General features: G+C 41.9%; 1 protein-coding gene across 4 annotated transcripts in view; it reads left to right on the forward strand.

Moving 5' to 3' along the window:
- Positions 1–5,888: 5,888 nt before the first annotated feature.
- Positions 5,889–25,975, forward strand: part of GRAP2 (GRB2 related adaptor protein 2) — a 63,620-nt gene continuing 43,533 nt past the window's right edge. For 2 of the 4 annotated variants that reach the window (XM_089920056.1, XM_022596690.3), the window contains exon 1: positions 5,891–6,763. The gene's annotated coding sequence lies outside the window, so the exon portion shown is untranslated. Of the gene's footprint in view, positions 6,764–25,975 lie in introns of all 4 variants that reach the window. The other 2 variants (XM_022596688.3, XM_022596687.3) reach the window with 2 other exon arrangements.

The raw sequence follows: 25,975 nt of genomic DNA on the forward strand, positions 1-25,975 counted from the left end.
GAAGGGAGTGACGTGATGGCGTCACACAATAATGACCTTCCCTCACGCAGACCTGCGGGCCTCGTCGCCCTCCCGCCTGCCTCCGGCCGGAGCAGGGAAGCAGCACGGGATGGGCAGCGAGATAGCACCCCTCCAGTCCCCTCCGGGCCCCGTCCCTCCCCACCCCCACACTAGCGGCTCCTACCTGAGGAGAACGTCCAGCCGCCTCGTTCCGGGCTTTTCCCTCCGCAACCCAAGCCCCGCCTCCTCCAACCGGGCCAGAGCGCCCACGCCCGTTCCCACTTCCGCTTCCTCACTTCCGACCCCTCGCTTCCGGCCTTTCCCAGAGCCAAAGTCAGCTGCTCCCAGGGCTTCGAAGGAGAGGGATCTCGAGGGTTAAAATAAGCCCCGCTTGAGGGTATCCCGCGGCTTGAAGGCAAATGTCTTCATTTCATGATCTGCTGGGCTGTGGCACTGCCTTAATCCTTGATTCAAATAACAAATTTTACAATTTGTGTTACTAGTGTAATTTTAACTGACTGGAAACACCGTCCACAGCTGATTTTCATCTCAAAGGACAAAGAATGTCATCTCTAGTAGTAGATTACTAGAGATGAAAAGTGTGTGTGATGGGCAGTGACAGAGTGCCTCAAATGAGGGCCTTAGGTACCACTGATGGGTAGTCCTTGAAATACTCGACTGACCTTCACTGGGCACCTACTATGTGTCAGGCACCCCCGAAAGCAGCAAGGACTCAGATAGGACAGAGTTCGATGCTGGGTGAGTTTCGAGGCTAGTGGAGGTGACAGGCATCATCCCAGAAGATTGCGACAAGATGTGTATAGCATAATGGGAGAAGAGAGAGCATCTAATTCTACCAAGGAGTATTTGAGGGCCGGTTTCAGAGAACAGTTTACATCTGAATTGAATCTTAAAGGATGACAGGAGTTCTCTAGATAGGCAAAGTAGAGGAAGCCATTAGAGGCAAAGGGCACATCATAAGTAACGGCTTGACAGCTGAGAGAGCCTATTATCTTGGTAAAACTACAAGCACTGTAGTTACCATGGCTGTCACAGACTATTAGTGAAACAGCACAGGGAGATGAAGTGCCAGAGGAAATTCAGATCATGAAGAACCTTGTCTGTGCAACCAGGTGATTTTATCCAGTAGGCATTGAAAATGTAATCAAACCCATGTTTTAAAGAACCGTGGTGGCTGAGTGGAATACTGACTGGAATGGAAGGAAAGAGATTTAGAGAATAGGAAAATGCTTAGTAAATGAAAGTTACCTTTGTTTTTGGTTCCTACTGCTTCAATCATAATTATTGTAATAACAGCCTGCATTATTGATACCGACATGTAGATAGGTAAGTGTAATACAAAATGATGGGAGATATGGGGCTTCCCTGGTGGTTCAGTGGTTGGGAGTCCGCCTGCCAATGCAGGGGACACGGGTTCGAACCCTGGTCTGGGAAGATCCCACATGCCGTGGAGCAACTAAGCCCATGAGCCACAACTACTGAGCCTGCGTGCTACAACTACTGAAACCTGCACACCTAGAGCCAGTGCCCAACAACAAGAGTAAGCCACCGCAATGAGAAGCCCGTACACCACAACGAAGAGTAGCCCCCACTCGCCACAACTAGAGAAAGCCCACGCACAGCAACGAAGACCCAGCACAGCCAAAAATAAATAAATATATTTTTAAAAGATAGGAGATATGAAAGAAGTTGGTACATTATAACCAACTTAGCTGGCTGTAATATAGAGTGGTGGGGGTAGGAGCCAGAGGGAAATTGAAAAGATGGCCTGGAAATGGGTGGTTCAGGACCTTGAATGCCATGGTAAGGTGTTGGACTTACAAAGGAGTGAGGAATAAACCAAAAGTATTTTTTACCTAGAGTTATAGTTTATGAAGACTTTTTATATGCATATCTTATGTAAATTTCAAAGGAAGTCTGAAATGTAGGTGTTATTATCCCATTTTACAGATAATAGTGCTAAGTTTGAGGCACATGCCATCGTTCTACATTAGAGCCAGGCACTATTCTGAGCCATGAGAATATAAGGAAGTTATAATCTAATAGTCTAATAAATAGGAATACGTCAGTAAATGTGACAAATTTACCATGATAAAGGCAAGTATAGATTGCTATGGGAGTCAAAAAGGAATTTGTCCAAACCACACAGTTAGGGAAGGCTTCCTGGAGGAAGTGAACCTGAGCTGAGTTTGCAGGAACAAATAGGTTATATGACTTCCCCAGTAATATTCAACTAGCAAGGATTTAACTGGAACTTGGACCCACATCTCCTGCATGCAATCCTATGCTCTTTCCCCTACGCTGAGAACCAACCTTTGTCCTTGATGTTGAGGTTCATTGACCTTCTCAGTCACAAGTCTACCTGTTATATTTTGAGAACGTCAGAGACCCCAATTTTTTCTTTTTAAACGTATTCATTTTCTCCTTTTAGAACAAATCTCCCGGTATGTTCAGAAAAATAGATTGGAAGCAGGAACAGAGGGATTGGAAATAGAATAGAAGTTTATAATAGTTCTGGCAATAAGTGATGAAAGCCGTAACCAAAGCAGAAGTCATGGGCCTGGTGCCATACTCCACTCTGCTCATTCTTCTCTGACACGCGGACTTTTGCATATGACGTTAAAGCGTAGTATTTACTGGACTTGGCTCCAGATACATGTGGGAGTGAGGGAGAAGAAGGAGTCTACAGTGACTCTCAAGTTTCTGTTTCGTGTGAATGGTTGTCGCTAGTTCACCTAGATATGTACACGGTCTGAGGAACAGATTTGGCAGGAAAGATGTTGAATTCTGTTTTGGACATTTTGAATGCGAGGTGTCTGGGGGCGACCATGGGAAGATGCCCAGGAGACAGCTGAGTAGAAATAACTGGAATAAAGGAGAAGGTTCTGGGCTGGGCTCACAGACTTGAGAGTAGCCAGCATATAGGAGTTGATTGAAGGGGCAGATGGAAAAAAGAGAACAGAGCAAACTCAAAGACAGTGGTCCCCATGCAGGTGGAGAGGCCAGTAACAGTGACGGAGTGGATCAGGCAGGCTAATGGCTCACGTGCTACCAACCTACGGATTTAACTCCACTAAAGAAACATCGTGTAAAGACATTCTTCTTGTCTGCTTTCCTCCATTTGGGGGCACCATAATTTAGTTGCAATACTGTAGCATCCACCAAATACAGACATCATTTTACCACGATAACTTGGTGTGGGTTTGCTTTGGGTTTTTTTTTCCTGAACTCAGAGTTCTATAAAAGTGAACAAAGCTTTCTTCACTTGGTTTCCAGGACATCGCTCCTTTTCATCTCCTTAGCAGTTTTCCTCTTATTTCTCTGACCTCTCGACTTTGGAGGAGTCAGCTCTCTGTCTGTATTCATTTCCAGGGTGTTTTTATCCATCTCATAGTTTTCAACACCCTTCCGTCTCTCAACAACAGTCAAGGTTTCATCGCCAGCCCTAACCTCTCTCGACCTCCAGACTCATATGTCTAACTCCCTTGTCGGCCCCACTGGCATGTTTCATAGACATCTCAAATTTAATATGTCCGAAATCTAACTCCTGATCTGGAATTCCAGACCTGCTACCCCACAGTCTCTCCTGTGTCAGGAAATGACACATCCTTGCTGCTAGTTTCTCGGGCCACGAACCTTGGGGTCACCGCTGACGTATCTCTTTGTCTCTCACACTGCACATCGTGTCCGTGAGTGCACCTGTGCCACAGGGTGGCTACCAAGTCTGGGTTACGTGTGCTCCATAGATAATAAACGGTTTATCAATGCCACATTTCTAATACACATAAAATAATAATAATATCTATGGCTCCAGACTTTATGGTCACCCTGTATATTCAGAATTCAATCACTCTCCAACATCTGTCCTAAGTCACCGTCATCTCTTGCCAGGATCGTTGCAGTAGCCTCCCACCTGCTCTCTCTGCTTTTTCTCTTGCTTTCTTACTGTACAATCTATTATCAACACAGTGATCAGCATGAGACTTGAAAAACTTAAAACACAAGTCAGATCATATCATTCTCTAGTTCAAAATCTTCCATTGGCTCCCATCTCACTCAAGAATAAAATCCAAAGACCTTGCAACAGCCAGTGAGGCCCTACGTGTTTCGGCCCCTGCTCCCTCTCTGACATCCATCTCGACTCCTCGCCACCTCACTCACTGCATCAAGCTTGCTTCCACCTTCAGGCTTTGCCCCTGCGAGTCTCAATACCTACAAAAGCTGTTTCCCCAAAGAACCATCAGGCCGGATCCCTCACTTTGTTCTGGACTTTGCTCAAATATCCTTTGATCTCCTAATGAAATCACAACCCCTGCTTCAGTCACACTGTCTATGACTCTTGCTCCATTTTATAATTCTCTGTGGCAGTACAGCCATCTGATGTATGTATTATTCCTTCCTCTACCAGAATGTGAGATCCAGGAGGTCAGGGACTATGTTTTGTTCACTGATGCATTCCCAGTACCTGGAACAGCCCTAACGAGGAGTAGGTGTTCAAACGTTATCTATTGAATGACTAAAAAGAGAATGTCTGAATCCATACTATTAGATGAAAAGTACACATTTTACCACATTTTACTTAAATTAAACATAATTATAAATAAGAAGTTCTGATAGTAACAATGACCGGTCAAAAGGAATTGCTGGAAATTTTTAAACAAGTATGGTTTTAAATGAAAATTTCTCCATGGTGGGTAAGTCCAGATTTCATATATGTCTTAATCCTCCTGATTTTGCTTATATTTTTATGAGCGTCCTGTGATGGTGAGGACTGAGTTGCTGGCATCTTACATGAGGGTTTTTATTCTCAGTTTCTGCCTTTGCACCAGTTCAGTTACAGAGCTGCTATGAAATTAACCACTAAAGGGGCCTTGCTTCCCGCCCAATATGCTCTGTAACATGTCTGCAGATCATTACTACCAAAATAACTTCTCTGTGAGATCTTCCTGTTCTGCCCTCGGTGCCATACTTGGAGGGGAAAGGGTTGTATTCTGCTCCCTGGGGGCATTGCCCTGTGGGAAAGCAGCTTCCTCGCTGGGCCCGTGCTCAGAACACCATGGCACTTCCTGTACAGCCCTAGTCAACAGTCCCCTTCCTTCCCACTTCAAAGCCACTGGCTCGGGATAAGGACTGTGGCCAGAGGATTTCAGTGTTTGAAAACTAGCGATGGAGCTGTCGGGTGATCCCACCAAGAAGGCCCTTAGAATCTGGAGACTGAAGGACACTGAGGCCAACATGGAGATGCTGTTTTAAAATCGTTGTTATCTTGAAAAGTCTGTCTTTATAACATGTGGAAGTAGTGGGGACCCTATTCAGATGCAATTTGGATTTAAGAACATTTGACAAACTTGCATTAATAAAAAGAAATTTCTTTATTACAGACGTAAGAGGAGCAAATTCCTTCCTTTAAGTCATTTGACCAATCATTTACTGAGCACCCACTATGACCAAGTACTCTAGTGACTCCACACCAGATTCTTTTCTATTTCAATAAAAATGTTGAGTGATCATAACCAAAGAGAAATTCCCCCCCAGAAAAGAAAATCTTGAGCAAGGTTTAGGTATAAAGGGGCAAAGAGATAGAAAAGGATACCATTTCACAATGGAGAATAAGTTTAAATCGGAGACTCCCAAGTTGTCTTATCTGATACCCTCCTTCTTAGCCTTTAAGGGTTTCACACTGGGAACATCTTGTCAGCCAGTATTTCCCTCTTTATCTTGGGTCTGGTCACCCAACGCTGAACGGTGCCACTTAGCAAGTAGCAATGTCTCTAATTTTGTGCAAAATATGCAACGTTGGCAATCTGTTTTCTAACAAGGGCAAAGACAGAGGAAGAGGCCTTCGCAAGTTATACTTGGTATGGGAGGAAGGAGCTTAAAGAAGAGAGCTGGCTATAAATTTGAAGGTAAGAGCTAAGGAAGTTGAAGGTGACAAAAACGTTAGGTCGCGAAAAATCTTCAAATCCCAGAAATATTTTAGTTCAACCTACTCAGGAGAAAATGAAATCCCCCAAATCTAAGTAACAAGCCCCAGCTCACACCTGACTATGGCAAAGCTGGGGTTAGAACACATCCTGGCGTAAGTGTTTCTTCTGTCTTTTCTTAAGGGTAATATTATGGGCTGAGTTCACTAAGAAAGCATTTTCTTTTTTCTGGGATTTTAACATTGTGAGTGATCCAGGATGGTATTAACAACGTTCCACTAAGAAGTCCTAATGTTCCTCTGGATGCTTGGATAGACTCAGAAAATGCATTTTCCTTAAGACCAGCAGCATCTTGCTGACGGACCATCTCTAGGATTAGAAATTTTCTTATGTGAACATAATCATTCGGGGCGAACTTGTTAAAACTGAAACCAAGCATAAGGAAGCAAAAGTGTTTCAGTGAACCTCCTGCGTTTTAGTTCTACTCCAGCAGCAAGAAGACAAAACCACATAACCTAAGGCTCACACCCAACTCTCTGGAGCCCTGTATCTGCTAGTTCCTGTGTGGTTTGCACACAGACTGCAGGGCCGGCTGGGGGTAGTTTGAGGGAGGGAAGAAGAAGCCGGGGAGGAGGAGGCACTCAATGGATCTGCGAGCCTGTGCCCTGGGTTAGTGTGGTACTTGGAAGACAGCACAAGGTGGATCTGTACTCTGAAATGCAGACATTTTGATGTTGGAATTCATCTTCCTTGTTGCAAGAAAGGATTCTAATAACTCGGTGTCAAAGGCATAGACTCAACCTCTTCTCTTCTGAAAGGTATGTTATTATACACCATCAGTCCACACGCTCTAGAGATCTTGGATAGTTTTATTATTTGCACAATGTTCTCTAGGAGTCAATCTAATTAAATGAATCCCATGGGCTCTGTAAATATTGGTTTTAATTTTCGGTTCATCACCAAAGGTCTCTACATCTTTTTCTGTAACAGTGTTTGTGGTGATAGGATTCGACTTCTAGCGAATGAACTAGGCTGCTCCTTACCCAGCCCGTTACACAAAAAGACTCCACTAATTGGCTTCTGAACCATCTCAGGAAAAGACTTTGGATCCTGGGATTACAGAGGTGAAATTCCACTTCACCAGTGTCAGCATTTATTCCAAATTGGGTTGGGGGGGGGGGGCGGGCAGCAGGTGAAAGGCGGAGCAGCAATGAATGAATACCAGTACTGCGTGGTCAGGATTTCTCTTGGGGCTTGCATTTCTACTTCTGTTAGTATTTATGGTGCCTTTACAAATCACACCAGTTTGGGTTCCTTTACAAAAAGAAAACTACATTGAAATAGGTTTTGAGAGAGTGTTGTCTGTCTTTGTCTCTTTATTAACAGTTAACACTGTGTCCCTAAGACGGTCTCCAGTTCAGGCACTGAACCTGAACACAACTCTCTGACACTCTCTGCCCCACCCGCCCTCAAACCTGAGGATTGAATACACGCACCAAAGTTTGAGCCAATTTAAAACTATCATTTTTACATACCTGGAATTGTTAATAAAGTATATGTAACTTCATCTGCACATTACTGAAAATATACACCCCCAGAGGAATTAAGAGGTGGGAAAATGTTTAGGATCTAAAACTCCAATAGGAAAGATTACATGTGCTCATGTCCTGTCATCTGAGGGTGGGAAACCTCAGGGTGAAAAACCTTTCATCCTCTACAACTACATCTATCATAGACTTACTTGTTCTTTAGTGGGTCCTCTTTCTTTTTTTTTTCCTTCCTTTTGGTTTCAGAAAGAACATTCAGTATAAGTGTACCCTGCTTTAACAACCCAGTATTGTTTATAAAACTTCACATTTTTAAAATAATTTTAAAGTGATCCTCTTTACAAAAGGATCCATTATTAAATAAAGGGCACTGTGTAAATTGAGAACCATCTAAGTGTATTTAAATTTCAAGTTTTAAAAATTGATTTGCACCCTTTTGGAGAAATTTAGGGATTTTTCTGGTAAAGGGAGACAGCCTTATATCATTGAATAAAACTATCTTTTTAGATTGAACTTGGAGTGTCTCCCATGTAGTAAACTGTAATCTGATTCTCCCTACATTGTAATAGATTTCATCTTTTTAAAATGACTTTACGGAAGCAGAGGGGAAGGAGGTGATCGATTTGTTCAAAATGAAGAAGTATCTCCATTGCTAATATAATATCCTTTTGAATATCTTCTATATCTTGGGCCCTGATGAAAATCCCTTATCTTTTTTCAAAATTTCAATTGTTCTATGTCTATTTCATAGGGATATTGTAAGAATAAATGAGTTAACATAGATATGAAATGACTTAGGAAAAAGGCGCTGTGAAAATACAGGGTAATATCAGTATCAGTTATCTCTTTGAACCTTGATCATTTTCTTCCCACTTCTTATATGAAATATATCTCACTTACTGCCTGAAGCCGTCTCTTTCAGAGCCCTTGCCTTCTGGAGGGGCTGAAAATGGCCTAGTTCCCACATACTTATTGATTCTCAGAGAACAACACCTGCGGGTATTGGCGATTTGTAGGGCTCACGCCTGCACTCTAGCAGAACTTGCTTCTTTTCCTGGCTCAAGAAAAGTCTACAATTGTTCAAAAATGTGTCATTAAGTGTGATTCCATCAGGATTTCTTAAACAAGCAAGAGTTGCTGCTGGATTAGTCCTAGGGACAGGCTTCATTTTTGTGCCCTCATAAAACAAACTCAAAACTTGGTCAAGAATCTTTATGACCTAAGCTATTTGAATCAAAGGATGGGGTTGACTGACCCCCATTTGTCCATCTCAAGTACTTGCCCACCATATCTCGATTTGTAAAGGAACAGCACAGCCCTCTGTGTGTGTGTGTGTGTGTGTGTGTGTGTGTGTGCATGTCTTTTTCTTTTTTTTTGCCTCTTTACAATTCTTAGGAAAATATAGCCTCATTTAACAAATGAACATTTATTAACATTTATTGTGCATTTACTATGTGTCAGGCCTTGTGCTAGGCACTGAGTTCTCTTCAACAATGTTAATATTATTGGTTTCAATAAGCTTGAGCCAATAGGAATTCAGTAAATAATTTTTTTTAAAAAAACAGGTTTTTAAAAAAATATGCATTCACAGCAAACATTTTGGAGAATTAAAAGAAACTATTACTAAGTACGTGAAGATTAAAGTCTTACATGCCCTCCAAAGAAGATATAAGACATACATCTTATGAAGAAAGTGAATAACATGTCCAAACAGAAAGAAAAGATGAAATATTTGTACAGTGAATACCTCTATACTTACCTCCTAGTTTCAACGATTGCTAACTTTTCGGCATATTTGTTCTACCTATATGTATTTCTTTCTGAACTACTTGTAAGTTAGAGACAAAATGATACTTCACCCCTAAATAATTCAGTAAACATCTAAGAATAAGAACATTCTCCTACGTAACCACAATGCAATCATTATACCTAAGAAGATGAACAGTAATTCATTAATATCATCTAATATCTAGACCATATCTAACCTTAACCATTATCCCCCAGATATTGTCCATAAAACTAGGATCTAATTTTTAAAAAGAAAAATACATTTTTGCATTAGGGTTTTATGTCTTTTTATTCAACATTGGATATTTTTGAAAAGGTTAGGCATTATCTTGTAGAATGTCCTACATCCTGGATTTGTTGTTGTCTCATGGTGTCATTTAATTTGTTCTTCTATCCCCTGTATTTCCCTGTAAACTCCAAGTTAGAACTGAAGCACTGATTAGATTTCAAATGAACGTATTTTACAGGGTGCTCCATACTGCATCTCATCAGGAGACAGTGCCAGATTGTCCCTCTATTTGTGACACTCAGTTTGATTGTGGCTCAAGGTCGTCATCTCAATCCAGGGATCCCTTTGCAATTAACAAGTGATCTGACAGGATCACACTTAGGCATTGTGGTAATATCCTACTTCCTAACAAACCTCACTCACTAGCTTTAGTGAGTCTTTAGAACCCTTGCCTAACTCAACTATTCCATTGGGGGTCATCCACATTTTAGTACACTTTGAAGAAGCATTAGACATACACATTCATTATTACCCACAGCAACAACAGATATTCATTGAGTGTCTAAGTTCAGGTGATAACAAGGATGATGACGATGTCGATGGTAATGATGATGTTGATAGTAATAAGTAACATTTACTGAGTGCTGCTGTGGAGCCAGATGGTCTAGGTTTGAGGCCAATCCTTCCGTTGCTAACTAGGCCAATAGGGACAAGTTACTTAGTCTTTCTGTGCCTTAGTTTCTTAAGCTATAAAATGAGAGTGATATTGGTACCTATCTCATCATATTGTGTTGAAGATTAAATAATTTATACACGTATAGGTTTTTGTTTGTTTTTTGTTTGATTTTATTGGAGTATAGTTGATTTACACTGTTGTGTTAGTTTCAGGTGTACAGCAAAGTGATTCAGTTATACATATACATATATTCATTTTTTTTCAAATTCTTTTCCCATATAGGTTATTACAGAATATTAAGTAGAGTTTCCTGTGCTGTACATTAGGTCCTATTTTATATATAGTAGAGTGTGTATCTTAATCTCAAACTCCTAATTTATTCCTCCCCCCCGCCATGTTTCCCCTTGGGTAACCGTAAGTTTGTTTTTGAAATTTGCGAGTCTGTTTCTGTTTTGTAAATAAGTTCCTTTGCATCATTTTTTAAAATTAGGTTCCACATGTGAGTGATATCATATGATATTTGTCTTTCTCTGTTATACATAAATTTTCTAAAACAGTGTCTGTTATTATTATTTGCCAAGCACTTTACAGGTATTAACTCATTTGCTTCTCCTAACGGCACAATGAAACAAGGGCTAATATCACCCTTCTTTTGTAAGTGAGGAAATTGAGGTACAGAGAGGTTCAGTAACTTGCACAAGGTCACCTAACTTGTATGTGGTAGAGCCTGGATTTGAACCCAGGCGGTCTGATTCCAGAGCATTCTCTTGAAGACTCCTGGCACATGGGATGGGAAGGAACACAATTGGAACTGAAAGAAAATCAGTTATAGCCTCCCACCCCCACCCCATCCTATCACCACCCAAGTTTTAAGTTATTTTAAGTTACTGAAAATCTGGAAGCGTTGCTACGAAAATGTATTTTAGGTTTGGTTCATCTGATATTAGCACTCTATTAAATAAACACAGGTGAGTATGCTTATTGCACTTCTATAGCTCAAGGCGATGTATAAGAACCTCTAAACATCAGAGATAATGCTAGCATTGAAAAATATAAAACTATAAAGGAAGAGGAAGGAAAAAAGCCTGAAAGGAATAATACAAGAGGGGAGTTATGAGATCTCAGAGCCTTGGGGCAGAAGGTGATATTTTGATATAGTCAAGGGGGAAAAAAAACCTCTTATTTTTCACATTACTGTACTGTGTAAGATTTTACCACTAAAACACAAGGCTATAGCCATTGTCAGATTTATAAAAGACCACACTGGATTTCTTTATGGGACGATGGATGAGTCTTGTTAGTAGGTAACGTTCCTGGTTGGTTATCTCACTCACTCAGATATTCCATAAGTCAGTCTATGGCTTTGGAAACACATAACTGTATACAGAAAAGGCCTCACAAACCAGGTATTGGTCCCTACCCCTTCATTAGCATTAAAAAATGGTTCCAGTGCTGTCTTATTCACTCTTTCTATTGCCGTTACAGAAAGCTCTCGAGTATAATTTTCTAAAGAGAACTAAAAATAAGTGAGAAAAAAAGTCCAACATTAATAACGTTTTTATGCATTTCCAACATAGTCATTGCTAAATTGGTTCTGCCTTTTTATGTTTTTTAATGAAAAGCAGGCTAATTGATCAACTGGTCATGAGTAATACTTTTTCATTTGTTTTTCTCCACACCTCTCAGCCTTCCAGAACCACGAGCTTAATGTAGCAGCCTCCAAATGGTTTATGATTTGTGTCTATTGTCCAGTGCTTTATGGGAAAATACTGGAAACAAACTGCTGGAAACTCAGTAGGAACTCAGTAAATAATAAGTAGATACTTCTCTTGTTAAATATGACTTTAAAGAAAAGTCTTTAAATAAGTAGGAAATATTACTAAGGAAGTACACTAGGAGAAAAAAACCTGGTTGATTTATAATTTGAATTTTCATCATCATTTTATAAGTGATAGATTTTTAGCAGTTTACAGAGCAAAGTGTGAGGTCAGATTAGCTCCCCTCCCCCAAACGGATTTATATTCTAAAAATGTGAATTGTTGAATTAGTAAAGCCAGCAGGAAGATCCCAGCCATACATTAAATCATATTTTAATACATTATATCAACGTTTTAGGTTGATCATAAATGTGTTGATATCCATAGCACAGAGGTTCTTGCTGGCGGTGGTGAAGCTAGAGGTGAACAGTAGTTTCAGAGACACACTTAGGAAGCTGATGGAAGCTACAGAAACTCTCCGCAGGGGTAAAAAATACATCTAGCATTCATCCACACACACCTTTACACAGAATTTCCAGTGGACCATCTCCTTCCTCCCCCTCCAAGAGTCCATCCATATATTCTCAGAAGGAAAAACAGCCTTTATCTGAAGAGTTTTTTTTTTTTACCCTCAGCCTTATAAAGGCTTTAAAAAGCATTTTCACACATTATCTCATTTGATCTGCCTGTGATCTTTGAGGCAGACAGACCACATATTTGGCCTCTCATGTTGCAGAGTGGGAAAAGCAAAGCTCGCGAGTTTAAGTGACTTGCTAAAGGTAATTTTGCTAACGTCTGCCGAGACTTAGTACCTAGGCTGTGAAATTGTAGCCCAGGGCTCCTTCTACTACTCTGATCTGGGCACAGCATTCTGGAGACACAGGAACCCTTGATGGGGGTTCTGGAAATCTGAATTCTGGCTCTACTGGAAACTACCTGCGTGACCTTGAACATGACACTGTAGCCTCTCTGGGCCTCAGTTTCCTTCTCAGTCGAGTGAGAGGTTAGATCACATGTTCCCTGAAGCCCCTTCCATTCTCTGTTGCAAACTTCCTAATCCCCCCCTCCGCCGCAGTCTGAGCAGAGGGAAATGACTTTTCTCTGTGATAGATGGCAAGACTTTTCACCCTGCCCTGTAGGTCATTAGAGCTGGCGTCCGGTTTAGAAGGGTTCCTTTTCAACGTCCAGATCCTGCTAGAAACTATCAACATGGACAGTGCTCTTGTGGGCTGCTGGTGTGTCGTTCTGCTGGTTGCCTCATTTTCCTGCAGGGCTGGCTGTCTCACAGCAATTTTGCTCTAACTCTGTGCTCTGCATCCGACAGACGTACCATGATATTTTATGATTCTTCTTGGGTAGTTCAGAGTATAATGTGGAAATAAAGAATGCTGATGGACTTATTTGGGGCTGATAGACCTTATCCTTCTAAAAACGTTATTTCTCTTGAAGGACGCAAATCTTCCACCTGATTTTTCGTCATTAGCAGTTATTTCCTTTAATGTCCTTGAAATGTGCTTGGAAATCGGAGAGTCATGAGAGAGCCAACAGCACCGAACACAGGCGCCCTGAGACAAGAAAGGACATGACCAAGCCCTTTCCTTTGGGGGTATTTGTAGAATCTTTGGGTCAGTATAATTAGGACAATTTTGTATGTTAGCCTCTGTTTCAGTTTTATAAAAAGCGTCTGCAGTGCATGTTGCCAAGTATACAAAATCCATGATATAATCCCAGTTTAATTTTGGGTCTCTCCAGGAAGATAAAACAAGCAGAAAATTCTCATGCTCCGTATGTCAGTAAACCAAGGTTTTATAATATCAGTTGTCAAACGGTGGAAACTTAGAACTAAAGGTGCTCTACGCATCACAGGAGCCACCCTGCTGCTGGCCGTTTGAATCATCCGAGCCAAGTGCTATTAGCACAGACAGGTTAGCTACCTCAGTAACCAGGAAGGTGTCGGTCTCTATGATTAACAGCCGATGATAGAAAATTGGGAGCCCTGTCTTTTTGCTCGCTGTATCCTCTAACTGAACGTTAGGCTGGCGAGTGGAGTTCTCTCACCTTCTTGAAGAGAAGTGTATAATTTGCTCTGTACCGTGTCAGGTCATTGGACTTTAGGAGGTAATACTGTCCAGTGGTGAGAGTGACAGAGCATGAACTTAGCTCCTGTGTTCTGGGTTCTATTCTCAGCTTCGTGGATGACTCAGAGCGCCCTGTTCATGCCTCTGTCCTTGAGTGAAACGATACCATTCTTTAACCCACTACACAGGAGACTTAAGAAGAGTCGTGCATTGCTACCCCCAAAGCATGTTTATTATATCTTTGACATAACATAAATGTGCAATCTCTCATTTTTAAAATGCATAACATGGTGCTTTCTCATTTAAACTCATTTGTGGAATTTCTTAGACCAATATTATTAAATAGACGACTCATTCATTTTACAAACCAGATACCGTGTGACGCTGTGGCTTGACACTAGGTACCCTGTAAATATCCAGATAAACGAAGAAAGAGGACATGTGAAGTCAAATACTCTCCTAGCTGGAGAGTAATTCCCAAGACCTGACACAAGGAAGATGGGGCTCTTAAATAGTGGCATGGACACACAACTTTGATTTTAAAATGCAAGATGTAGTGGAAAGTAAGATTTACTAACAGCCAACTTTGTCAGCTCATATTACTCCATAAAGTGAAGGGTCAATTAGGTGTTCTTATCATCAAGAGAGCATGCTGTCATGCTCTGTCATGTAGACACTATAAAAAAAATTACCTGTCTGGTGACTCTAATTCATCTTTTGGCTACCGTCAGCAGACATCCCCTCAGTCCCTAATTCACAGTACCCAGAGGTACTGAGAACATTTAGGGTAATAAAAACAAAAAGAAAACAGGGTCCTTTTCCCTAAGGAGCTAACAAGCTCTTAGGGAAACTAGGACAAACAAAAGCAAACGCTACCGCAGGGCAAACACACAGGAGATAGGGTAAGTGGCCCAAGGCCGGGTTTTGTAGGGAAGGCTTCCTGAAGGAGGTGCGTCTGCAGGCAGATAGAGATGGCTTGGCAAAGGGGCATAAAGTTATCCACAAATTGGCATACTTCAAGGATATCATAGGAGGAATAGAGTCTTCTTTGCTGAAGATCTGTTTATTTTGCAAGTGACAAAGAGTAGAGAAGGCTCTTGTGAATTTTTTTCCTTGGGGATCCAGATATTAAATTTGTGCCACTGGAAACTGTACCTCAAGCTCTTTTCCCAGATAACCTGTTTTTCCTTCACTTCTTATCATGTCCCCCTAAGTCTTCTTTTCCAAGCATAAATATCCTTTGTTCTTTTAACTATTCCTCCTATGATGTGGTTTTACACGCTCTCATCATTTTAAGTGTTCACCTCCAATGGACTCCAACGTAAGGCCCCTCCTAAACCATGGTGCTCAGGATGGGACAGAGCTCTCCAGGAGTGGTCTGACAAATGCGGAATCCCATGGGGTAGTTGCCTCCCTTGATCTATACCCTATACTTCTATTAATATGGCCCGAGATTGCATTAGCCTTTTTGGCACTCATGTCAGTCACACTGCTGACTATGAACATACTGAAATTGTGGTCAACTCATACCCATGAGTTCCCATGCACTACTCTTGAGCCAGTTCATCCTTATTCTGTACTTACATTATTGATTTTCTTAAAGAAAAAGAAAGAAAGAAATAAAGAAAGAAAAGAAAACACAGAGTTTTGAATGAAGAGACATTTAGCTCTATTACACTTGATCAAATTGATAACAACCCATCAATACATCTCAGAGCTAGGATATTAGTTCTCCCTCCCCAAGGTGAACACTTATCTGCTGGCAGGAGGGCATAGATAGTCTCAACACTGGCCTGGAAGAGACCTCAAAAGTGTCAGGACTTTATTATCTACATCTTTAGAGAAACTAGTGAGCCCCAATCTTTCTAACTGTAAACTAGGAACAAATGTGAATAGCCCTTTCCTTCCCAAGGGTATGCAACAGTGAGTCAGATGTCTGCAAAACTCCAAGTCAAAGTTACTCAGAGGCAGTATTATATGAGAGGAGGAAGTTTTTATATTAGGCTTTTGACAGCCTTCAGAAGATTTGATTACCCTGATCGCTATACATTACAGTAAATAGCATTCATTTTTGCAACTGTTTTATAGCTATAATTGAGGTATCTGATTTGGGGTTGCAGTAACTTCATGTGGTGTCAGTATAATTTCAGCACACGATTATTTGTAATTTGAGGAAGTTCTATGAATCTGTTTCTTTGCAAGGCCCTGTTTAAAATGATTCTCCTCTCTCCATCCCCTCCCCCAGGCCCAACCTCACCCCTAGTCTCTTCCTCCCTAAAACAAGGACTACAAAGACCTTGAATTTAGATTTCCATCAGAGTTTTGGAAACCTTTCAAAGTCTTGCCAAGCTAATTTAGCAGTCCACAGGTTTTTGCAGGTAGCTTGTATAATATTTATAATTTCAAGCTAATAGAAATGTCACATTTCAAAACACATCTCTGAGAACAGTTTTATTCATTATAGAAGAGTGCAGGGAACAGTCACACTTTTATAGTCTGTCCTCCGAATGCAAATTTGAATCTTGCTTTTATGACCTTGTAATCATTAAGATTCAAATAGCCCATCCCCCACCCCTCAGTAGTGATTTTGATCTAGGGCCTTGCTACTCAATGTGAGGTCCGGGGACCAATGATATTGGTATCATCTGGGAGCCTGTTAGGACTGAGTATCTCAGACCCTGCCTAAAACCTACTGAATCAGAATCTGAACTTTTAAAAAAGTCCTCTTGTGATTCTTCTGCACAATAAGATGTGAGGAGAGCGGATCTAGGGTGAAGGGATTTCACCCCACTTTACCCACCATAACCCCGTTTTACCCACTTTACCCCTTGTGTCGTAATACAAAACTTACAAAACTCCATTTGGTGTTTATTAATAGTTTAGATTTGTTAGTTAAATTTTTTAATCTGCATTTAAATATTCTAGATACATCCAGCTATTTCTCAAAGTATCTATAACTGGTTTTAAAATGCTCTTGCCTTTCTGGGTTCTTGCAGAGCAAGAATTCTCAACAGGGGATAATTTTGAAACCCCCTCTCCATCAGGGACATTGGGCAATGCCTGGAGACATATTTGGTTGTCACAATTTGGAGGTGGGGGACAGGGGCTACCACTGTCATCTGGTGAGTGGAAGCCAGCAACGCTGCTAAGGACCTTATAATGCACAGGACGCCTCCCGCCCCAATACACAATAAAGATTGAACCAGCCCCACGTGTCAATGGCAACGAGGTTGAGGATGCCTGTTGTAGAGGTATGTGGTTTGTAGAGAGGGACTCAGATGTGCAACGGCTCACAGCAGAAGGCAGGAGAATGAAGCCATGGGGCAGGTCATCACGTGGCCAAGTGAAGAGCAAACGGATAGGCAGTGGCCTGAGTCATGACGGTGGGCGCCTGGGGGGCAGTGAAGTAGAGAATCCAGCCACAGGTGAGAGGAGAGATCTCAGGGAGATTGTAACCAGTGCTCTGGGCACAGACTGCCAGCTTTAGGTAGCAGGGTTGGGGTTCAGAGATTGGACACCATGTCTGAGCTGGGGTAGGGGGAGGGAGGGGCTGGAAAGAGACAAAGCTTCAGTCCTGGACTGGAGGTTAGGTGTGATCTCAAAATCACGTTAGACCTGGAAAGCAAGAAAGGATTTTGGGTGTTAGCATAGGAAGACACGGGTGGATTTCAGGTAGATCCAGTAAGAAGTGGACTTAGGGGCTTCCCTGGTGGCGCAGTGGTTGGGAGTCCGCCTGCCGATGCAGGGGACACGGGTTCGTGCCCCGGTCCAGGAAGATCCCAAATGCCGCGGAGCGGCTAGGCCCGTGAGCCATGGCCGCTGAGCCTGTGCATCCAGAGCCTGTGCTCCGCAATGGGAGAGGCCACAGCAGTGAGAGGCCCACGTACCGCAAAAAAAAAAAAAAAAAAAAGAAGTGGACTTAGGTGCAAGGCAGAATCCCACTTGCTAGAACTGGGACACTTCAGAGCCAGGCCAGCAGCAGGGGGTGACCTGATGACAGTTAGCTGAGCGTTCAGCTAGAGTGAGCTTCTTAAAGCCCTCCCAACCAAGAAAGGCTTAGGGCTGAGTGTACCGTATGGTTGACTTGCGGGAAGAGGTCAAGGGCTTCCAGCTATGGAGAAAGTTGGGCAAGAAGCAAGTCAGATCCTGATACTGGCTGCTGAAAAGTCACAGGATAAGAAGTGGAATAGGACTTGAGAGGTCCTCTGAGTCATTTACCTACTGCACGGCACCTAACTCATTTCAGAAAGATGACCTACTCTTCAACTGTAAAATTTCCAAAGTAAGATTTCTTAAGGACCTGTGTTGATGCATTATAATCCATCTAAGTCAAAACTGCTTCCGTATTCGTAACCCTAAATCACCTTACCGGATGTAAGTCAACTTTCTTTCATCCTACCCTGCATATGATGTGCTTTCTAACATTCAGTAATGATAAATAACACCAACTACCTTCACAGCTGCCAAACCCAGCCTTCTCTTCTCTGGACTAAAGAACCTCAGTTCCATTAGCGTGTCACCCTAAGAGTCTCTGCCCAACCTCTTCATCCCTTTGTTTGTCTCTGGACCCTCTCCAAGTGTTGCCTGCTCACGATAGTCACCACCAAAAAGTATTTATTAAATATACACTGTGGGGCTTCCCTGGTGGCGCAGTGGTTGAGAGTCCGCCTGCCGATGCAAGGGACACGGGTTCGTGCCCCGGTCCGGGAAGATCCCACATGCCGCGGAGCGGCTAGGCCCGTGAGCCATGGCCGCTGAGCCTGCGAGTCCGGAGCCTGTGCTCCGCAACGGAAGAGACCACAACAGTGAGAGGCCCGCATACCACACACACACACACACAAAAATATATATACACTGTGTGTAGATTGCCCTTTTGACCATGGAAAACAAAGAAGAAAGAATATAAAAGGATATACATGGTTTTGTTGGTTTTTATTCGTCTCTTTTCTCTCGAAGGAGTTGTCAATCTTTGCCAAGTTCATAGTCTAGTTGGAACAACGGTCCTTAGGTTAAGTTCTGTTGTAAAATTTTAGTTGTCCTGTAAATGCTTTCACTGTGACCTTCACCTAAGGGCAACAGAGTGTACTGTCATATTCTGATGTGAATTTAACTATAAATAAAAGTGGGATAAATGCATTTGTTCAGTTCCAGAGAAGGCATCATACTGCCATGTGGATTTTCTTTCAAATGAGCTGCAAAACAAAGTTCTTTTCCACGTAAAGGGATTTATTCAACTGAATGCACTCGCTTTGCTGCAACTGGATTAATTTCATTTCACATCATGTCTCTAAGTAGAAAAGTAAACTGATTTGCAGCAGGCTAAAAGGATATATTGATACATCCTAAGTCAGTAAGATTTATTCCCGCTTGATTACAACAATCACAGTGTGCTGGTTGTTTTAGCTTCTATAAAGTGTTGCAAAAGTGCACCATTTCAGTACGTGCATTAAAAAATTTATCAAAGTTACGATTAGATGGGAATGTTGTGGAATGAAAGAGAACAGATATGTAAAATGAGAAAATATTATAAAAAATATTAATTTCATTCTGTGTCCATGTTCTAAAAGCCGTCATTGTAGATCTTTGAATTGTGTTTCACATGGTACTGCTCAAGATATACACAAGCCCATACGTGGGTGAACAGGTATTGACCATGCGCTTGCTGTGTGCTCATTGTTGGGCTAAGGACCACGGCCCACCCGGTATTGGACCACCACCCCCTCACTCCATCCTCTAAGTTCTGCTGCGCTCTTGTCTCCTCTGCTTCACTCTCCATTTCCAAAACCACAATCTCACCATTCTCCCGGGTGTCTCAATCTCTGTCTATCTTGGGACCCCTCCTTTCATTTCTCCCAGATTGCTCACTTTATGCTGGTTTGTGCTTCTAACACAATAAAGCTGCCAGTGGAAAACAATTTCTGATTTCCATAGTTAGTAGTTTCTATAACCAGTGGTTACTTTCAAAGGAAATAGCTTGTGGAGATGAGCCTGTGGTGTCACAGGGCTGTTATATGGATCAAATGTAATAATGTGTACTGAAAAAGCCATTCGTAAACTGTAACACACTCTCTCAAAGTAAGTTATTACTGTATTGCATGATTTTAGGGTTTAAAAAGCAGCTGGATGATATATAAAAGTTCAGAAGACTTGGTGACCCAGTTGGAAATGAAAATTAGAGAATTTGGGGCATTGACCCCTTCATCAATAAGCCAGAATTCTTCAACATTTTTTGCAGCCAAAACACACCCATTCCGTTGAGAGCATACACTCTGGTCCAAGGACTGTGTCTGCTCACCATTCTGGAACTAGGCATTCACTCTCACCTGAGTGTCCCCATTCCCCACAGTCACCTTCTGAAATCCCAGCCAACCTTCAAGGGCTAGCCCCAAACCCACTCTCTATCCCCAGCTCTTACCCAGACAGAATTCATCTTTTTCTCCCCAGCACTCATATGAGCCTTAGAATTATTTATGTGGGTATCAATCTCCCTGCAACCTGCTGAAGGGCAGGGCCATCCTAGCATCTGCCAGGCCCTCTTCCCCACCACAAATGAACATAAGAGGTCAAAGTAGAGTGGCCAGAGGATAAAGGAGAGAATTCCACGGACCAAAAATGTCCTACAAAAAGGCTTTATTCCCGGAGGCTGGTCTCAGATATGATAATGTACTTACTTGCACAGCTAATTGTTGGACCCTATGAAATGGAACAGGGTCTATGAAGTAGACTCATAAAAACCCTGTAAGTGGTCGGTACACAGAGCGTTCTTATTCTTCTTCGTACTTTTCATTTGCAATTATTTCAAATGTTTAAATGAACATAAAAGACCCCATCCTATATAAAAGTTAGTGAGTTGAGTAACTTTTATTCTAACCTGATTTTCAGTCTCAAAGTTTTCCTGTAGTTTAAATTAGAAAAGTCATCCTTCGTGCCACAGCTTAGCTGTATTTTATCTACTGAATATGGTACACAATGAAATCAATAGTCCACAGACTGTGATCCACACAATTCCACCTTGCATTGCATCCATATTGAAAGGAACTCCTTGTGCAAAGGGTGGGGCTCTTGGAGAATAAAATGTACCACTGTTTAGCACATTTTAAAAAAATCCTTGAGCTGTTTTATTATTTTAATACTTTACCTTTGCCAGAGCAGAAAGTCTTTTTTAGGAATCATCTCTAAAATGATCAGCCATATAACTATTGCCAAGTACATAATAGGTGCTCAATAAATATTTTTAAAATAAATTAAAATCCTATGCCTTTCTAAAAGAAAGATAACTTCAGTCACTTAAAACAAACAGCAATGGGTATAGCTTCCATTTGATGCTCTTTTGTATTCATTAGAAATCATAGAAAAATGGGAATTTGGGGAAAATATCAGACCTGTTATGGAAGCTGCATTGATGAGAGCAGATTGTAATTTTGTTTGTAGTGATTTGATATACAATTATTTGAGGGATTTATTGTTATTGTGGATTAAAGCTGTGTTGTTACTATAATAAAAGATTGGCCCAGAGCCCTCATCCAATGCCAAACTCTCTAGCATCGCCTCTCTTCTTTGATCAGCTGCCCACCCCGCCACTCTCAGACTCTGTGCGAGGCAGTCCTGGCACAGCCCCCAACCTAAAACTCCAGCCAATTTCCCTAACTACACACTTTCTCCCCTTCACTTGCCAGACGCTTTTTTTTTTTAATTGTATTTTTATTTATTTGTTTGTTTATTTTTGGCTGCGTTGGGTCTTCGTTTCTATGCAAGGGCTTTCTCTAGTTGCGGTGAGTGGGGGCCACTCTTCTTCGCGGTGCGCGGACCTCTCACTGTCGCGGCCTCTCTTGTTGCGGAGCACAGGCTCCAGACGCGCAGGCTCAGTAATTGTGGCTCACGGGCCTAGTTGCTCCGCGGCATGTGGGACCTTCCCAGACCAGGGCTCGAGCCCGTGTCCCCTGCACTGGCAGGCAGATTCTCAACCACCGCGCCACCAGGGAAGCCCGCCAGACGCTTCTTGTTCTCAGATGTTGCACCTTGAAATCGAGGGCTTTCAACAAGTTAAAAAAGGAAATATAGAATTACCTAGCTTATCAGTATTTGAAGTATTCTTGAAGACTTAAATGAGAGTTCTTGTACAAAACCACTTGAACTCTTTCTTAAGATACGCTAATTTTTTTTCCCTCTTTGATTGAACTGTTAACCTTCTGGATAAATGACTAGTTATTACCTCAAGTATGTTTGGAACTATTCTTGCCCTAACCATTCTAAAATGTAATTAACATGAAGACATTGTTGTAGGAGCACATCACCTAGGGCTGGGATCTCATTAGACGGCACAAATCGAGCAGAACTGTGCATGCTCCATGCTCCAAAAAATCTCTAAGAAAAATCCACAGCATTGAGGGAAAGGTTAAAATTGCTGATTTCGTGAGCTTTCTCTTACCCATATAATTAATTTGTATAAGGATCCAAACATAGAGATGACTGTGGTTCTACTGTTTGAAAAATGAAAGCAACTCTGTTTTCTCAGAACTCTGCTTATGCAATGTGGCTGCTCTCACAGCGCTGGGTCAACCAAAACCAAAATAACACATTTTAGAGCTCTAGCTTTTCCCCCCAAAGAAATGCATGGCATTTGAAGGTATGATCCCATGCAGCAACAGATGCTATAAAGAATGACTGCCCTCACATATATACACTACCAAACGTAAGGTAGATAGCTAGTGGGAAGCAGCCGCATAGCACAGGGAGATCAGCTCGGTGCTTTGCGACCGCCTGGAGGGGTGGGATAGGGAGGGTGGGAGGGAGGGAGACGCAAGAGGGAAGAGATATGGGAACATATGTATATGTATAACTGATTCACTTTGTTGTAAAGCAGAAACTAAGACACCACTGTAAAGCAATTGTACCCCAATAAAGATGTAAAAAAAATTTTTAAAAAAGAATGACTGTCCTCTAGGAGGTAGTTAACAAATATGGGGAAACTGAGGCCCAAGGAGGTGCAATAACTCACAGGTAATTCACACTCCTTCTTGAACTTCCTCGTCTCTTCCGCCATAGAAGGAGCTCTTCACTTTCTGAATTGAAAACCATTTCATGCTGCCTGCTCAATTATTTCAGTAAACCCTCCTAAGTTTGGGACCAATCCCAACTGTTATGAAACCTTATATGAATAATAATGATGCTCTTCAGTCCTGGGGCCCCAAAGGTGATCATTTCTAGTTCATCGCAGGACACTTTGGATGCCCATGTCGGGCCCTAAGTGATTGGTACCTTCAGAAGAAGGCTGCCTGATTCTACCAATTGCTTCACTTGTGAGTGTATAATATGTCTTAACGCACAGAGATGTGTCATATAAACAGTAATGCCTATTTTTATAATAACATTTTTCCTTATTTGCAAAAATATTTCTGACCTGAATTTATTCTGGTCATGGCTGGGTGTGCAAGCAGAGTCTTGTTTGCCTCTACAGCATATCAGTAATGTATTAATTAGCTTCCCAGTGCTGTCCCAACGAGGAACAGAGAGGATTTATCTAAATCATGAAACATGAAATAAAGCTAACACTTTGTTAATTATATTTTAAGGGCAGTCTCAGCATTAGGTAGTGTAGCGAAATTTCGGCCTAATTTTTGAGAGAAGATAAAAGAAAACACTACTCAATTAACAAGGCATTTGTTTAGCAGCTACTGTGCACAACTTCTAAGAGGCAAAAGAGGCTGAGATGGGGGAAATTGGCCAATTTAGTTTTATAGTCATAGTTAAAAGGCAATAAAGAGCAAGATAATATTAAGAGTTTTAATTCAGTGTCAATTAGCTGAAGTATGTTAGATTGACCCATATGAAATTGACAATGTCTGACCATTTTTTACCAAAAGAAGTGGCAATTTCATATAATTCAATCTAAAATTAAGGCACTCCTATCATACTGTATCAGTGCCTAAAATATTATAGTGTTCATTTTCTGTTTTTTAAGTGAAATGATTCAAGTTGAAGCTGTCATTATTAGAAAATCAGTAGAAGCTAAATATAGGTCAGGGATTTGACTCCTGTTTTTCATATTTATTTATTCTTGTAGACTCAAAAAATAGCATATATTTTGTAGTTTTTAAGGTTTTTTTTTTGTTTCTTTGTGTGTTTGTTTTCTACTCTATTGGAGACTTCTGTTGATTTGATTTAGAGTCACGGACCCTGCTACCTCTTCTTCAAGTGTGATATTCCCCAACTCAGTTCTTCAGGCGAGTTCCTTTGTGATCTTCATGCAGAACTGTCCTGTCTCCCTTCTTTTCTGCAGAGATGTTTGATTGCTGAACACTCTGCCTTTTTTGATCTATTTCTCTATGGGAGATTAAATCTTAACATCCAATTTTGTTGGTCTGTCCCTGAATTACAGATTACTGAGCAGTCAGAACAGGTTACCACACAGGTATTCCACTAAATCCATTCCTCTAATCCCTTCAACATTTAACAAATATTTACCAAGCGCCTATTTTGTGCAAGCTGTGGAACGGCCTCTGTCAAATACGAAGTCGTATGGCCGCAATGCATGCATTCACATACATACGAATTTAGGGCAAACTAAGTACCAGGAACTATTCTTGCACCTGACACGTCGGTCTATTGAACCCGACCCGAGCAGGGCAGGTTCCATGGTTATATCCATTTTAAAGATGAGGAAACTGAGGCCAGAGAGGTTAAGTGAGCTTCTAGAACTCAAACACCTGAGCAAGGCACCAACCATTGTTCTGGTTATCGTGGAGGACCCGAGGTTAGAAAGCAAGTGCTTTTCCCAGACCATGAAGTTAAAGTGGGACAAATTAGCAGTGCCTCCTGATGCCCTAAAATGGTAAATATCAACCCAGACTGACCTGTGCACAATGACAGAAAAAACTCGCACCTGTCACGCTGGGTTTCCTCCCAGCTCAGAACACGCTGGCGTGCCCCCATGAGGCCCCAGTGTACACGGGGACACATGCCACACGTGCTGACCGGGGTATTCTTGCAGAGTCACATCTTACCCCAAATCTTATCACAACCCTGCCAAACGTCAGTCTCTATCAAGAAAGTGTTCGCTCATCTTCCCGTTATGCCCAACGTATGAACACTGATAACACATCTAAATTCGAAGAAAATCAACAGAAGTCATCTCAGTCAACCTGAAAAGTCTGGTGACTCATTCACATCCTTTTCACAGGACTCCTGAGGGCCGCCCGGCTTCTCCTGAGCCGGCCTCCCGGCTCCTGCAGCCCGAGTACAGCTCAGGGCTTGATCGCTCTCCTCTGCAGATCACATGAGCGCTAACTCCCTCCTGCACAGACGGTAGGGTTGCTCAGCCAGCCGCCCCTGCTCTGTGCTGCCAGTAACCCCACGGCTTATGTCTCTGAGGCCAGTTCAACAAGGTCGCCTTGTAAAAAAATAAGACGGAGGAAGATGCTGGCTTTTCAGCCCCAAGAGTAAATTCCATCACTCTGAAAGTAAAACCATAATATGTAAATTTGATTCGACTTATGTCAGGTCTGATAAATACATGCACCACGTACGTATTGGTGCATGGATGCTTAAACCATGTACGCTGACTGCCGAAAACAAAACTTACTGTCTCATTAGGAAGACAAGAGCTGCTAGGCCAACTCACCAGAATAAAGAAAAGAAAAATGGATACTCTAACTTCTACACACACACACACACACACACACACACCCCCCACACACCACACATTTGTGTAATGCAGCCCACAAGACAGTTGCCCAGGCAGTGAAGGAAAATTAATGTTTTCCAGGATTTTCCTGTTTAAATTTAAACTGGTCCCAGTGAGGTTGGCTTTAGTCCTCCATCCTCAGATGGAAGGCTGGCACAGATCTCAGCCTTAGTCAGGCAGTAAGCTGAGTAGGTAAGAACGAAGGCTCAGGAGCCAGACACCCCAGGCTGGAATCTCAGCTCTACTGTCTTCCAGCTGTACAACCCAGGTAA

Source organism: Delphinapterus leucas, chromosome 11 (assembly GCF_059928025.1).
Source record: "Delphinapterus leucas isolate spDelLeu-1000000601 "Yukka" chromosome 11, BTC_Dleu_Yukka2, whole genome shotgun sequence".
Taxonomy (NCBI): domain Eukaryota; kingdom Metazoa; phylum Chordata; class Mammalia; order Artiodactyla; family Monodontidae; genus Delphinapterus; species Delphinapterus leucas.